This window comes from Geotrypetes seraphini, chromosome 1 (genome assembly GCF_902459505.1).
Source record: "Geotrypetes seraphini chromosome 1, aGeoSer1.1, whole genome shotgun sequence".
Lineage (NCBI taxonomy): Eukaryota > Metazoa > Chordata > Amphibia > Gymnophiona > Dermophiidae > Geotrypetes > Geotrypetes seraphini.
In genome coordinates this window covers 478,457,023-478,471,619 of record NC_047084.1, presented here as the reverse complement: position 1 = coordinate 478,471,619, position 14,597 = coordinate 478,457,023, and the positions used below count along the sequence as shown (strand labels likewise).

At 44.2% G+C, this 14,597-nt stretch overlaps 17 non-coding genes across 17 annotated transcripts; all 17 read right to left on the bottom strand.

The window, feature by feature from the left end:
* Positions 1-283: 283 nt before the first annotated feature.
* Positions 284-355, bottom strand: TRNAQ-CUG. The gene has a single exon. It is a non-coding gene; the product is annotated as a tRNA-Gln (tRNA).
* Positions 356-719: 364 nt separating this feature from the next.
* On the bottom strand, positions 720-792 carry TRNAF-AAA. Its single transcript has one exon. It is a non-coding gene; the product is annotated as a tRNA-Phe (tRNA).
* A 394-nt stretch (positions 793-1,186) lies between these two features.
* Positions 1,187-1,258, bottom strand: TRNAQ-UUG. Its single transcript has one exon. It is a non-coding gene; the product is annotated as a tRNA-Gln (tRNA).
* A 1,351-nt stretch (positions 1,259-2,609) lies between these two features.
* On the bottom strand, positions 2,610-2,681 carry TRNAQ-CUG. Its single transcript has one exon. It is a non-coding gene; the product is annotated as a tRNA-Gln (tRNA).
* Positions 2,682-3,046: 365 nt separating this feature from the next.
* TRNAF-GAA lies at positions 3,047-3,119 on the bottom strand. Its single transcript has one exon. It is a non-coding gene; the product is annotated as a tRNA-Phe (tRNA).
* Positions 3,120-3,513: 394 nt separating this feature from the next.
* TRNAQ-UUG lies at positions 3,514-3,585 on the bottom strand. Its single transcript has one exon. It is a non-coding gene; the product is annotated as a tRNA-Gln (tRNA).
* Positions 3,586-5,379: 1,794 nt separating this feature from the next.
* Positions 5,380-5,452, bottom strand: TRNAF-GAA. The gene has a single exon. It is a non-coding gene; the product is annotated as a tRNA-Phe (tRNA).
* Positions 5,453-5,846: 394 nt separating this feature from the next.
* Positions 5,847-5,918, bottom strand: TRNAQ-UUG. The gene has a single exon. It is a non-coding gene; the product is annotated as a tRNA-Gln (tRNA).
* Positions 5,919-7,276: 1,358 nt separating this feature from the next.
* Positions 7,277-7,348, bottom strand: TRNAQ-CUG. Its single transcript has one exon. It is a non-coding gene; the product is annotated as a tRNA-Gln (tRNA).
* A 364-nt stretch (positions 7,349-7,712) lies between these two features.
* Positions 7,713-7,785, bottom strand: TRNAF-GAA. Its single transcript has one exon. It is a non-coding gene; the product is annotated as a tRNA-Phe (tRNA).
* A 403-nt stretch (positions 7,786-8,188) lies between these two features.
* Positions 8,189-8,260, bottom strand: TRNAQ-UUG. The gene has a single exon. It is a non-coding gene; the product is annotated as a tRNA-Gln (tRNA).
* A 1,350-nt stretch (positions 8,261-9,610) lies between these two features.
* TRNAQ-CUG lies at positions 9,611-9,682 on the bottom strand. The gene has a single exon. It is a non-coding gene; the product is annotated as a tRNA-Gln (tRNA).
* Positions 9,683-10,046: 364 nt separating this feature from the next.
* Positions 10,047-10,119, bottom strand: TRNAF-GAA. Its single transcript has one exon. It is a non-coding gene; the product is annotated as a tRNA-Phe (tRNA).
* A 384-nt stretch (positions 10,120-10,503) lies between these two features.
* TRNAQ-UUG lies at positions 10,504-10,575 on the bottom strand. The gene has a single exon. It is a non-coding gene; the product is annotated as a tRNA-Gln (tRNA).
* A 1,798-nt stretch (positions 10,576-12,373) lies between these two features.
* On the bottom strand, positions 12,374-12,446 carry TRNAF-GAA. The gene has a single exon. It is a non-coding gene; the product is annotated as a tRNA-Phe (tRNA).
* Positions 12,447-12,841: 395 nt separating this feature from the next.
* TRNAQ-UUG lies at positions 12,842-12,913 on the bottom strand. The gene has a single exon. It is a non-coding gene; the product is annotated as a tRNA-Gln (tRNA).
* Positions 12,914-14,266: 1,353 nt separating this feature from the next.
* On the bottom strand, positions 14,267-14,338 carry TRNAQ-CUG. The gene has a single exon. It is a non-coding gene; the product is annotated as a tRNA-Gln (tRNA).
* Between the last annotated feature and the right edge of the window lie 259 nt (positions 14,339-14,597).

The following is a 14,597-nucleotide window of genomic DNA, read 5'->3' as shown; positions in this document are numbered from 1 at the left end:
CCACTTCCGAATGCCATCACCTGCAACCTAGGAGGAGCAAGGGGAAAATCAGTCCTCAGCTATATTGAATTTTCCACAGGATCGCAATAAAGAAGGGCAATGGAGCCTTTTAAGACATAATTGGGGATCCCAAAGGAGACACTCTGAAAGGCAACCTGAAATGCATACGATTACGGTAACATGTAAAGCAGATTGCGCACTCTCAGGGGCTTTCTGCAAGTCCTTGAATACAGAATGTTTAAAGAGGAACTTCACTGAAAATATCTACTAACACCGAAGGGATAGGTTCCACTGAGATTTGAACTCAGATTGCTGGATTCAGAGTCCAGAGTGCTCACCATTACACCATGGAACCAACAGGATGCAGTTGTCCCCCTCACAGATGTGCCAGACCCTCTTACAGCTATTACTTCAACTTCTCGTATGCCAGAGATTTCACATCCTCCTTTTAATTCTTAAGCCTTTGCTTAAGGAACCCCCAACCCAAAATCAATTTTATCACTAAGAATGAAACCTTATGGCTCCATTTTACTGGGTCAACTCCTGTGAACAACTCATGAAGAAGCAAACAAAAAAAATGCTTAAGAAGGCAGTCCCGTGTATCAAGGGGGTGTGGGGGTCAAGCTTCTACAGCTAGCATACACCCTTGCTCTGAACAGAACATGAGCAATTGCTATTTTTCTACCCTCTTCTGCCAGGTTACCAGGTAGAAAAAGAGGTGCTGAAACCCGGGATTGAACCAGGGATCTTTAGATCTTTAGTCTAACGCTCTCCCAACTGAGCTATTTCAGCACCTGAAGCTTCGCCTCAAGTGCAGGTACCTGCATGGGTCCTCCCTCTACCTACCCTTTAAAGGGAAGTATATTCAAGACCGACATCTCATCCTTTTTAAAAGCTCAGGTGGTCTTCCCACTCTCCTTGCAACTGTGCTGCTGAAGAGCGAGCAGGGCCAAAGGGTCCCTGATAAATTTTGCACCCACCCCACCCCTCCCCAGCACAACATGCCTGGACTTCTATCTTTGTATTCCTCTTTCCTTTGTGCTCTTGGATAGCTAGATGGCTAAATTTACCTCATTCCAAGGACCATACTTTGCTATGATACCATTGCCCCTATTCAGCAGTCTACACAGGCTTGAGTATTCATCTCATAAGGGCAGCTGCTGGCGGTTGAGCTTAAAAAGCGAGCAGGTTCCACTGAGATTTGAACTCAGATCACTGGATTCAAAGTCCAGAGTGCTAACCTTTACACCATGGAACCACTTGGCTGAGCGCTCTTTACAGACATTTGCTCGTTTACACCTATTCCCTCCGTTTTCATGGCTTTCCATGCTCGTTTTCTCCCAGCACTCAACTGCAAAGGCTTCTTTCAACACTCTTTATTCTACTACTCAGTTCCGACACTGAAAGCTCAGACATTTTCTTTCATGACAGCGTGTGATATTCTTGACTAGCTTTGAGAAATAGCTGCTGCAACTCAAGGTCAAAAAAGAGGCCCTTACGTCCTTACCGTAAAGCTCTCCCCGCTGGGCTCGCCTAGCTTCAGCTCTGCAGCCTATCCCCCTTAAGGGCACAGCTACTGTTCTTCAAAAAAGAGCGCTACCAGAATTCAAGCCTGGCGCCTTTTCTCTCTTAACAATTTATCGGACCCATAACAAGCAACGAATTAACAATTAGTAGCAACTTCTTCTTCATTTCGTGGCATATAGCGATTTTCACATCCGTTCTCCAAATCAAACCTAAAGAACCATCTCAGTCTACAAGCCATAACTTTGCATGTTGCTAACCCACGTAGAGTAATGACCATTAAAAAAACAACCCTTACCATGCGACCACCTTTACCCGCGTAAAGGAAGAAAACTGAATTCCTAAATTTTGCACACTTTACCCCACCAACGCTGATGACGTTGCGCAACTTGAATGCGAGATCCAAGTTTCAGTTTTCAGATACAAGCAGTAGCTCCAAAAGGAAGAGGTCAGTATTATCAGGTCTTGGAATTTGGTTCCCGCCATTGATGTCACTTCATATTTCATAAATTCACCAGTGGCTTTGCTACCTGAAAAGTGACAGATACTTATACGAACAGAGAAAGAAAGAACTGCATAAAAACTGAATCACAAGGAGAAAAGTGAACCCCAAAATTCTTCACAGTTTTCTCAGCTAAGTTTGGTGAAATCATTTCTGCTCATGGCATGATTCAGATTCTGCAACCAGATAACCGGTTTCTCAAAGCCAATGGTACTTTAGGTCTAAAAGGAGTTACATTTATGCGGAAGAGCAAAACTGAAAGAAAAACTATCGTGGAGTCCCATCCATACTTGGACTCCCCCACTTCCGAATGCCATCACCTGCAACCTAGGAGGAGCAAGGGGAAAATCAGTCCTCAGCTATATTGAATTTTCCACAGGATCGAAATAAAGAAGGGCAATGGAGCCTTTTAAGACATAATTGGGGATCCCAAAGGAGACATTCTGAAAGGCAACCTGAAATGCATACGATTACGGTAACATGTAAAGCAGATTGCGCACTCTCAGGGGCTTTCTGCAAGTCCTTGAATACAGAATGTTTAAAGAGGAACTTCACTGAAAATATCTACTAACACCGAAGGGATAGGTTCCACTGAGATTTGAACTCAGATTGCTGGATTCAGAGTCCAGAGTGCTCACCATTACACCAGGGAACCAACAGGATGCAGTTGTCCCCCTCACAGATGTGCCAGACCCTCTTAAAGCTATTACTTCAACTTCTCGTATGCCAGAGATTTCACATCCTCCTTTTAATTCTTAAGCCTTTGCTTAAGAAACCCCCAACCCAAAATCAATTTTATCACTAAGAATGAAACCTTATGGCTCCATTTTACTGGGTCAACTCCTGTGAACAACTCATGAAGAAGCAAACAAAAAAAAATGCTTAAGAAGGCAGTCCCGTGTCTCAAGGGGGTGGGGGGGTCAAGCTTCTACAGCTAGCATACACCCTTGCTCTGAACAGAACATGAGCAATTGCTATTTTTCTACCCTCTTCTGCCAGGTTACCAGGTAGAAAAAGAGATGCTGAAACCTGGGATTGAACCAGGGACCTTTAGATCTTCAGTCTAACGCTCTCCCAACTGAGCTATTTCAGCACCTGAAGCTTCGCCTCAAGTGCAGGTACCTGCATGGGTCCTCCCTCTACCTACCCTTTAAAGGGAAGTATATTCAAGACCGACATCTCATCCTTTTTAAAAGCTCAGGGGGTCTTCCCACTCTCCTTGCAACTGTGCTGCTGAAGAGCGAGCAGGGCCAAAGGGTCCCTGATAAATTTTGCACCCACCCCACCCATCCCCAGCACAACATGCCTGGACTTCTATCTTTGTATTCCTCTTTCCTTTGTGCTCTTGGATAGCTAGATGGCTAAATTTACCTCATTCCAGGGACCATACTTTGCTATGATACCATTGCCCCTATTCAGCAGTCTACACAGGCTTGAGTTTTCATCTCATAAGGGCAGCTGCTGGCGGTTGAGCTTAAAAAGCAAGCAGGTTCCACTGAGATTTGAACTCAGATCACTGGATTCAAAGTCCAGAGTGCTAACCTTTACACCATGGAACCACTTGGCTGACAGCGCTTTACAGACATTTGCTCGTTTACACCTATTCCCTCCGTTTTCATGGCTTTCCATGCTCGTTTTCTCCCAGCACTCAACTGCAAAGGCTTCTTTCAACACTCTTTATTCTACTACTCAGTTCCGACACTGAAGGCTCAGACATTTTCTTTCATGACAGCGCGTGATATTCTTGACTAGCTTTGAGAAATAGCTGCTGCAACTCAAGGTCAAAAAAGAGGCCCTTACGTCCTTACCGTAAAGCTCTCCCCGCTGGGCTCGCCTAGCTTCAGCTCTGCAGCCTATCCCCCTTAAGGGCACAGCTACTGTTCTTCAAAAGAGAGCGCTACCAGAATTCAAGCCTGGCGCCTTTTCTCTCTTAACAATTTATCGGACCCATAACAAGCAACGAATTAACAATTAGTAGCAACTTCTTCTTCATTTCGTGGCATATAGCGATTTTCACATCCGTTCTCCAAATCAAACCTAAAGAACCATCTCAGTCTACAAGCCATAACTTTGCATGTTGCTAACCCACGTAGAGTAATGACCATTAAAAAAACAACCCTTACCATGCGACCACCTTTACCCGCGTAAAGGAAGAAAACTGAATTCCTAAATTTTGCACACTTTACCCCACCAACGCTGATGACGTTGCGCATGTGGGTACTTGAATGCTAGATCCAAGTTTCAGTTTTCAGATACAAGCAGTAGCTCCAAAAGGAAGAGGTCAGTATTATCAGGTCTTGGAATTTGGTTCCCGCCATTGATGTCACTTCATATTTCATAAATTCACCAGTGGCTTTGCTACCTGAAAAGTGACAGATACTTATACGAACAGAGAAAGAAAGAACTGCATAAAAACTGAATCACAAGGAGAAAAGTGAACCCCAAAATTCTTCACAGTTTTCTCAGCTAAGTTTGGTGAAATCATTTCTGCTCATGGCATGATTCAGATTCTGCAACCAGATAACCGGTTTCTCAAAGCCAATGGTACTTTAGGTCTAAAAGGAGTTACATTTATGCGGAAGAGCAAAACTGAAAGAAAAACTATCGTGGAGTCCCATCCATACTTGGACTCCCCCACTTCCGAATGCAATCACCTGCAACCTAGGAGGAGCAAGGGGAAAATCAGTCCTCAGCTATATTGAATTTTCCACAGGATCGCAATAAAGAAGGGCAATGGAGCCTTTTAAGACATAATTGGGGATCCCAAAGGAGACACTCTGAAAGGCAACCTGAAATGCATACGATTACGGTAACATGTAAAGCAGATTGCGCACTCTCAGGGGCTTTCTGCAAGTTCTTGAATACAGAATGTTTAAAGAGGAACTTCACTGAAAATATCTACTAACACCAAAGGGATAGGTTCCACTAAGATTTGAACTCAGATTGCTGGATTCAGAGTCCAGAGTGCTCACCATTACACCAGGGAACCAACAGGATGCAGTTGTCCCCCTCACAGATGTGCCAGACCCTCTTAAAGCTATTACTTCAACTTCTCGTATGCCAGAGATTTCACATCCTCCTTTTAATTCTTAAGCCTTTGCTTAAGGAACCCCCAACCCAAAATCAATTTTATCACTAAGAATGAAACCTTATGGCTCCATTTTACTGGGTCAACTCCTGTGAACAACTCATGAAGAAGCAAACAAAAAAAATGCTTATGAAGGCAGTCCCGTGTCTCAAGGGGGTGGGGGGGTCAAGCTTCTACAGCTAGCATACACCCTTGCTCTGAACAGAACATGAGCAATTGCTATTTTTCTATCCTCTTCTGCCAGGTTACCAGGTAGAAAAAGAGGTGCTGAAACCCGGGATTGAACCAGGGACCTTTAGATCTTCAGTCTAACGCTCTCCCAACTGAGCTATTTCAGCACCTGAAGCTTCGCCTCAAGTGCAGGTACCTGCATGGGTCCTCCCTCTACCTACCCTTTAAAAGGAAGTATATTCAAGACCGACATCTCATCCTTTTTAAAAGCTCAGGGGGTCTTCCCACTCTCCTTGCAACTGTGCTGCTGAAGAGCGAGCAGGGCCAAAGGGTCCCTGATAAATTTTGCACCCACCCCACCCCTCCCCAGCACAACATGCCGGGACTTCTATCTTTGTATTCCTCTTTCCTTTGTGCTCTTGGATAGCTAGATGGCTAAATTTACCTCATTCCAGGGACCATACTTTGCTATGATACCATTGCCCCTATTCAGCAGTCTACACAGGCTTGAGTATTCATCTCATAAGGGCAGCTGCTGGCGGTTGAGCTTAAAAAGCAAGCAGGTTCCACTGAGATTTGAACTCAGATCACTGGATTCAAAGTCCAGAGTGCTAACCTTTACACCATGGAACCACTTGGCTGAGCGCTCTTTACAGACATTTGCTCGTTTACACCTATTCCCTCCGTTTTCATGGCTTTCCATGCTCGTTTTCTCCCAGCACTCAACTGCAAAGGCTTCTTTCAACACTCTTTATTCTACTACTCAGTTCCGACACTGAAGGCTCAGACATTTTCTTTCATGACAGCGCGTGATATTCTTGACTAGCTTTGAGAAATAGCTGCTGCAACTCAAGGTCAAAAAAGAGGCCCTTACGTCCTTACCGTAAAGCTCTCCCCGCTGGGCTCGCCTAGCTTCAGCTCTGCAGCCTATCCCCCTTAAGGGCACAGCTACTGTTCTTCAAAAGAGAGCGCTACCAGAATTCAAGCCTGGCGCCTTTTCTCTCTTAACAATTTATCGGACCCATAACAAGCAACGAATTAACAATTAGTAGCAACTTCTTCTTCATTACGTGGCATATAGCGATTTTCACATCCGTTCTCCAAATCAAACCTAAAGAACCATCTCAGTCTACAAGCCATAACTTTGCATGTTGCTAACCCACGTAGAGTAATGACCATTAAAAAAACAACCCTTACCATGCGACCACCTTTACCCGCGTAAAGGAAGAAAACTGAATTCCTAAATTTTGCACACTTTACCCCACCAACGCTGATGACGTTGCGCATGTGGGTACTTGAATGCGAGATCCAAGTTTCAGTTTTCAGATACAAGCAGTAGCTCCAAAAGGAAGAGGTCAGTATTATCAGGTCTTGGAATTTGGTTCCCGCTATTGATGTCACTTCATATTTCATAAATTCACCAGTGGCTTTGCTACCTGAAAAGTGACAAATACTTATACGAACAGAGAAAGAAAGAACTGCATAAAAACTGAATCACAAGGAGAAAAGTGAACCCCAAAATTCTTCACAGTTTTCTCAGCTAAGTTTGGTGAAATCATTTCTGCTCATGGCATGATTCAGATTCTGCAACCAGATAACCGGTTTCTCAAAGCCAATAGTACTTTAGGTCTAAAAGGAGTTACATTTATGCGGAAGAGCAAAACTGAAAGAAAAACTATCGTGGAGTCCCATCCATACTTGGACTCCCCCACTTCCGAATGCCATCACCTGCAACCTAGGAGGAGCAAGGGGAAAATCAGTCCTCAGCTATATTGAATTTTCCACAGGATCGCAATAAAGAAGGGCAATGGAGCCTTTTAAGCCATAATTGGGGATCCCAAAGGAGACACTCTGAAAGGCAACCTGAAATGCATACGATTACGGTAACATGTAAAGCAGATTGCGCACTCTCAGGGGCTTTCTGCAAGTCCTTGAATACAGAATGTTTAAAGAGGAACTTCACTGAAAATATCTACTAACACCGAAGGGATAGGTTCCACTGAGATTTGAACTCAGATTGCTGGATTCAGAGTCCAGAGTGCTCACCATTACACCAGGGAACCAACAGGATGCAGTTGTTCCCCTCACAGATGTGCCAGACCCTCTTAAAGCTATTACTTCAACTTCTCGTATGCCAGAGATTTCACATCCTCCTTTTAATTCTTAAGCCTTTGCTTAAGAAACCCCCAACCCAAAATCAATTTTATCACTAAGAATGAAACCTTATGGCTCCATTTTACTGGGTCAACTCCTGTGAACAACTCATGAAGAAGCAAACAAAAAAAATGCTTAAGAAGGCAGTCCCGTGTCTCAAGGGGGTGGGGGGGTCAAGCTTCTACAGCTAGCATACACCCTTGCTCTGAACAGAACATGAGCAATTGCTATTTTTCTACCCTCTTCTGCCAGGTTACCAGGTAGAAAAAGAGGTGCTGAAACCCGGGATTGAACCAGGGACCTTTAGATCTTCAGTCTAACGCTCTCCCAACTGAGCTATTTCAGCACCTGAAGCTTTGCCTCAAGTGCAGGTACCTGCATGGGTCCTCCCTCTACCTACCCTTTAAAGGGAAGTATATTCAAGACCGACATCTCATCCTTTTTAAAAGCTCAGGGGGTCTTCCCACTCTCCTTGCAACTGTGCTGCTGAAGAGCGAGCAGGGCCAAAGGGTCCCTGATAAATTTTGCACCCATCCCACCCCACCCCTCCCCTCCCCAGCACAACATGCCTGGACTTCTATCTTTGTATTCCTCTTTCCTTTGTGCTCTTGGATAGCTAGATGGCTAAATTTACCTCATTCCAGGGACCATACTTTGCTATGATACCATTGCCCCTATTCAGCAGTCTACACAGGCTTGAGTATTCATCTCATAAGGGCAGCTGCTGGCGGTTGAGCTTAAAAGCGAGCAGGTTCCACTGAGATTTGAACTCAGATCACTGGATTCAAAGTCCAGAGTGCTAACCTTTACACCATGGAACCACTTGGCTGAGCGCTCTTTACAGACATTTGCTCGTTTACACCTATTCCCTCCGTTTTCATGGCTTTCCATGCTCGTTTTCTCCCAGCACTCAACTGCAAAGGCTTCTTTCAACACTCTTTATTCTACTACTCAGTTCCGACACTGAAGGCTCAGACATTTTCTTTCATGACAGCGCGTGATATTCTTGACTAGCTTTGAGAAATAGCTGCTGCAACTCAAGGTCAAAAAGAGGCCCTTACGTCCTTACCGTAAAGCTCTCCCCGCTGGGCTCGCCTAGCTTCAGCTCTGCAGCCTATCCCCCTTAAGGGCACAGCTACTGTTCTTCAAAAGAGAGCGCTACCAGAATTCAAGCCTGGCGCCTTTTCTCTCTTAACAATTTATCGGACCCATAACAAGCAACGAATTAACAATTAGTAGCAACTTCTTCTTCATTTCGTGGCATATAGCGATTTTCACATCCGTTCTCCAAATCAAACCTAAAGAACCATCTCAGTCTACAAGCCATAACTTTGCATGTTGCTAACCCACGTAGAGTAATGACCATTAAAAAAACAACCCTTACCATGCGACCACCTTTACCCGCGTAAAGGAAGAAAACTGAATTCCTAAATTTTGCACACTTTACCCCACCAACGCTGATGACGTTGCGCAACTTGAATGCGAGATCCAAGTTTCAGTTTTCAGATACAAGCAGTAGCTCCAAAAGGAAGAGGTCAGTATTATCAGGTCTTGGAATTTGGTTCCCGCCATTGATGTCACTTCATATTTCATAAATTCACCAGTGGCTTTGCTACCTGAAAAGTGACAGATACTTATACGAACAGAGAAAGAAAGAACTGCATAAAAACTGAATCACAAGGAGAAAAGTGAACCCCAAAATTCTTCACAGTTTTCTCAGCTAAGTTTGGTGAAATCATTTCTGCTCATGGCATGATTCAGATTCTGCAACCAGATAACCGGTTTCTCAAAGCCAATGGTACTTTAGGTCTAAAAGGAGTTACATTTATGCGGAAGAGCAAAACTGAAAGAAAAACTATCGTGGAGTCCCATCCATACTTGGACTCCCCCACTTCCGAATGCCATCACCTGCAACCTAGGAGGAGCAAGGGGAAAATCAGTCCTCAGCTATATTGAATTTTCCACAGGATCGCAATAAAGAAGGGCAATGGAGCCTTTTAAGACATAATTGGGGATCCCAAAGGAGACACTCTGAAAGGCAACCTGAAATGCATACGATTACGGTAACATGTAAAGCAGATTGCGCACTCTCAGGGGCTTTCTGCAAGTCCTTGAATACAGAATGTTTAAAGAGGAACTTCACTGAAAATATCTACTAACACCGAAGGGATAGGTTCCACTGAGATTTGAACTCAGATTGCTGGATTCAGAGTCCAGAGTGCTCACCATTACACCATGGAACCAACAGGATGCAGTTGTCCCCCTCACAGATGTGCCAGACCCTCTTACAGCTATTACTTCAACTTCTCGTATGCCAGAGATTTCACATCCTCCTTTTAATTCTTAAGCCTTTGCTTAAGGAACCCCCAACCCAAAATTAATTTTATCACTAAGAATGAAACCTTATGGCTCCATTTTACTGGGTCAACTCCTGTGAACAACTCATGAAGAAGCAAACAAAAAAAATGCTTAAGAAGGCAGTCCCGTGTATCAAGGGGGTGTGGGGGTCAAGCTTCTACAGCTAGCATACACCCTTGCTCTGAACAGAACATGAGCAATTGCTATTTTTCTACCCTCTTCTGCCAGGTTACCAGGTAGAAAAAGAGGTGCTGAAACCCGGGATTGAACCAGGGACCTTTAGATCTTCAGTCTAACGCTCTCCCAACTGAGCTATTTCAGCACCTGAAGCTTCGCCTCAAGTGCAGGTACCTGCATGGGTCCTCCCTCTACCTACACTTTAAAGGGAAGTATATTCAAGACCGACATCTCATCCTTTTTAAAAGCTCAGGTGGTCTTCCCACTCTCCTTGCAACTGTGCTGCTGAAGAGCGAGCAGGGCCAAAGGGTCCCTGATAAATTTTGCACCCACCCCACCACAACATGCCTGGACTTCTATCTTTGTATTCCTCTTTCCTTTGTGCTCTTGGATAGCTAGATGGCTAAATTTACCTCATTCCAAGGACCATACTTTGCTATGATACCATTGCCCCTATTCAGCAGTCTACACAGGCTTGAGTATTCATCTCATAAGGGCAGCTGCTGGCGGTTGAGCTTAAAAAGCAAGCAGGTTCCACTGAGATTTGAACTCAGATCACTGGATTCAAAGTCCAGAGTGCTAACCTTTACACCATGGAACCACTTGGCTGAGCGCTCTTTACAGACATTTGCTCGTTTACACCTATTCCCTCCGTTTTCATGGCTTTCCATGCTCGTTTTCTCCCAGCACTCAACTGCAAAGGCTTCTTTCAACACTCTTTATTCTACTACTCAGTTCCGACACTGAAGGCTCAGACATTTTCTTTCATGACAGCACGTGATATTCTTGACTAGCTTTGAGAAATAGCTGCTGCAACTCAAGGTCAAAAAAGAGGCCCTTACGTCCTTACCGTAAAGCTCTCCCCGCTGGGCTCGCCTAGCTTCAGCTCTGCAGCCTATCCCCCTTAAGGGCACAGCTACTGTTCTTCAAAAGAGAGCGCTACCAGAATTCAAGCCTGGCGCCTTTTCTCTCTTAACAATTTATCGGACCCATAACAAGCAACGAATTAAACAATTAGTAGCAACTTCTTCTTCATTTCGTGGCATATAGCGATTTTCACATCCGTTCTCCAAATCAAACCTAAAGAACCATCTCAGTCTACAAGCCATAACTTTGCATGTTGCTAACCCACGTAGAGTAATGACCATTAAAAAAACAACCCTTACCATGCGACCACCTTTACCCGCGTAAAGGAAGAAAACTGAATTCCTAAATTTTGCACACTTTACCCCACCAACGCTGATGACGTTGCGCATGTGGGTACTTGAATGCGAGATCCAAGTTTCAGTTTTCAGATACAAGCAGTAGCTCCAAAAGGAAGAGGTCAGTATTATCAGGTCTTGGAATTTGGTTCCCGCCATTGATGTCACTTCATATTTCATAAATTCACCAGTGGCTTTGCTACCTGAAAAGTGACAGATACTTATACGAACAGAGAAAGAAAGAACTGCATAAAAACTGAATCACAAGGAGAAAAGTGAACCCCAAAATTCTTCACAGTTTTCTCAGCTAAGTTTGGTGAAATCATTTCTGCTCATGGCATGATTCAGATTCTGCAACCAGATAACCGGTTTCTCAAAGCCAATGGTACTTTAGGTCTAAAAGGAGTTACATTTATGCGGAAGAGCAAAACTGAAAGAAAAACTATCGTGGAGTCCCATCCAGTACTTGGACTCCCCCACTTCCGAATGCCATCACCTGCAACCTAGGAGGAGCAAGGGGAAAATCAGTCCTCAGCTATATTGAATTTTCCACAGGATCGCAATAAAGAAGGGCAATGGAGCCTTTTAAGACATAATTGGGGATCCCAAAGGAGACACTCTGAAAGGCAACCTGAAATGCATACGATTACGGTAACATGTAAAGCAGATTGCGCACTCTCAGGGGCTTTCTGCAAGTCCTTGAATACAGAATGTTTAAAGAGGAACTTCACTGAAAATATCTACTAACATCGAAGGGATAGGTTCCACTGAGATTTGAACTCAGATTGCTGGATTCAGAGACCAGAGTGCTCACCATTACACCATGGAACAAACAGGATGCAGTTGTCCCCCCTCACAGATGTGCCAGACCCTCTTACAGCTATTACTTCAACTTCTCGTATGCCAGAGATTTCACATCCTCCTTTTAATTCTTAAGCCTTTGCTTAAGGAACCCCCAACCCAAAATCAATTTTATCACTAAGAATGAAACCTTATGGCTCCATTTTACTGGGTCAACTCCTGTGAACAACTCATGAAGAAGCAAACAAAAAAAATGCTTAAGAAGGCAGTCCCGTGTCTCAAGGGGGTGTGGGGGGTCAAGCTTCTACAGCTAGCATACACCCTTGCTCTGAACAGAACATGAGCAATTGCTATTTTTCTACCCTCTTCTGCCAGGTTACCAGGTAGAAAAAGAGGTGCTGAAACCCGGGATTGAACCAGGGACCTTTAGATCTTCAGTCTAACGCTCTCCCAACTGAGCTATTTCAGCACCTGAAGCTTCGCCTCAAGTGCAGGTACCTGCATGGGTCCTCCCTCTACCTACCCTTTAAAGGGAAGTATATTCAAGACCGACATCTCATCCTTTTTAAAAGCTCAGGGGGTCTTCCCACTCTCCTTGCAACTGTGCTGCTGAAGAGCGAGCAGGGCCAAAGGGTCCCTGATAAATTTTGCACCCACCCCACCCCATCCCCAGCACAACATGCCTGGACTTCTATCTTTGTATTCCTCTTTCCTTTGTGCTCTTGGATAGCTAGATGGCTAAATTTACCTCATTCCAGGGACCATACTTTGCTATGATACCATTGCCCCTATTCAGCAGTCTACACAGGCTTGAGTATTCATCTCATAAGGGCAGCTGCTGGCGGTTGAGCTTAAAAAGCGAGCAGGTTCCACTGAGATTTGAACTCAGATCACTGGATTCAAAGTCCAGAGTGCTAACCTTTACACCATGGAACCACTTGGCTGAGCGCTCTTTACAGACATTTGCTCGTTTACACCTATTCCCTCCGTTTTCATGGCTTTCCATGCTCGTTTTCTCCCAGCACTCAACTGCAAAGGCTTCTTTCAACACTCTTTATTCTACTACTCAGTTCCGACACTGAAGGCTCAGACATTTTCTTTCATGACAGCGCGTGATATTCTTGACTAGCTTTGAGAAATAGCTGCTGCAACTCAAGGTCAAAAAAGAGGCCCTTACGTCCTTACCGTAAAGCTCTCCCCGCTGGGCTCGCCTAGCTTCAGCTCTGCAGCCTATCCCCCTTAAGGGCACAGCTACTGTTCTTCAAAAGAAGAGCGCTACCAGAATTCAAGCCTGGCGCCTTTTCTCTCTTAACAATTTATCGGACCCATAACAAGCAACGAATTAACAATTAGTAGCAACTTCTTCTTCATTTCGTGGCATATAGCGATTTTCACATCCGTTCTCCAAATCAAACCTAAAGAACCATCTCAGTCTACAAGCCATAACTTTGCATGTTGCTAACCCACGTAGAGTAATGACCATTAAAAAAAACAACCCTTACCATGCGACCACCTTTACCCGCGTAAAGGAAGAAAACTGAATTCCTAAATTTTGCACACTTTACCCCACCAACGCTGATGACGTTGCGCAACTTGAATGCGAGATCCAAGTTTCAGTTTTCAGATACAAGCAGTAGCTCCAAAAGGAAGAGGTCAGTATTATCAGGTCTTGGAATTTGGTTCCCGCCATTGATGTCACTTCATATTTCATAAATTCACCAGTGGCTTTGCTACCTGAAAAGTGACAGATACTTATACGAACAGAGAAAGAAAGAACTGCATAAAAACTGAATCACAAGGAGAAAAGTGAACCCCAAAATTCTTCACAGTTTTCTCAGCTAAGTTTGGTGAAATCATTTCTGCTCATGGCATGATTCAGATTCTGCAACCAGATAACCGGTTTCTCAAAGCCAATGGTACTTTAGGTCTAAAAGGAGTTACATTTATGCGGAAGAGCAAAACTGAAAGTAAAAATAAAGTGGAGTCCCATCCATACTTGGACTCCCCCACTTCCGAATGCCATCACCTGCAACCTAGGAGGAGCAAGGGGAAAATCAGTCCTCAGCTATATTGAATTTTCCACAGGATCGAAATAAAGAAGGGCAATGGAGCCTTTTAAGACATAATTGGGGATCCCAAAGGAGACACTCTGAAAGGCAACCTGAAATGCATACGATTACGGTAACATGTAAAGCAGATTGCGCACTCTCAGGGGCTTTCTGCAAGTCCTTGAATACAGAATGTTTAAAGAGGAACTTCACTGAAAATATCTACTAACACCGAAGGGATAGGTTCCACTGAGATTTGAACTCAGATTGCTGGATTCAGAGTCCAGAGTGCTCACCATTACACCATGGAACCAACAGGATGCAGTTGTCCCCCCTCACAGATAGTGCCAGACCCTCTTACAGCTATTACTTCAACTTCTCGTATGCCAGAGATTTCACATCCTCCTTTTAATTCTTAAGCCTTTGCTTAAGGAACCCCCAACCCAAAATCAATTTTATCACTAAGAATGAAACCTTATGGCTCCATTTTACTGGGTCAACTCCTGTGAACAACTCATGAAGAAGCAAACAAAAAAAATGCTTAAGAAGGCAGTCCCGTGTCTCAAGGGGGT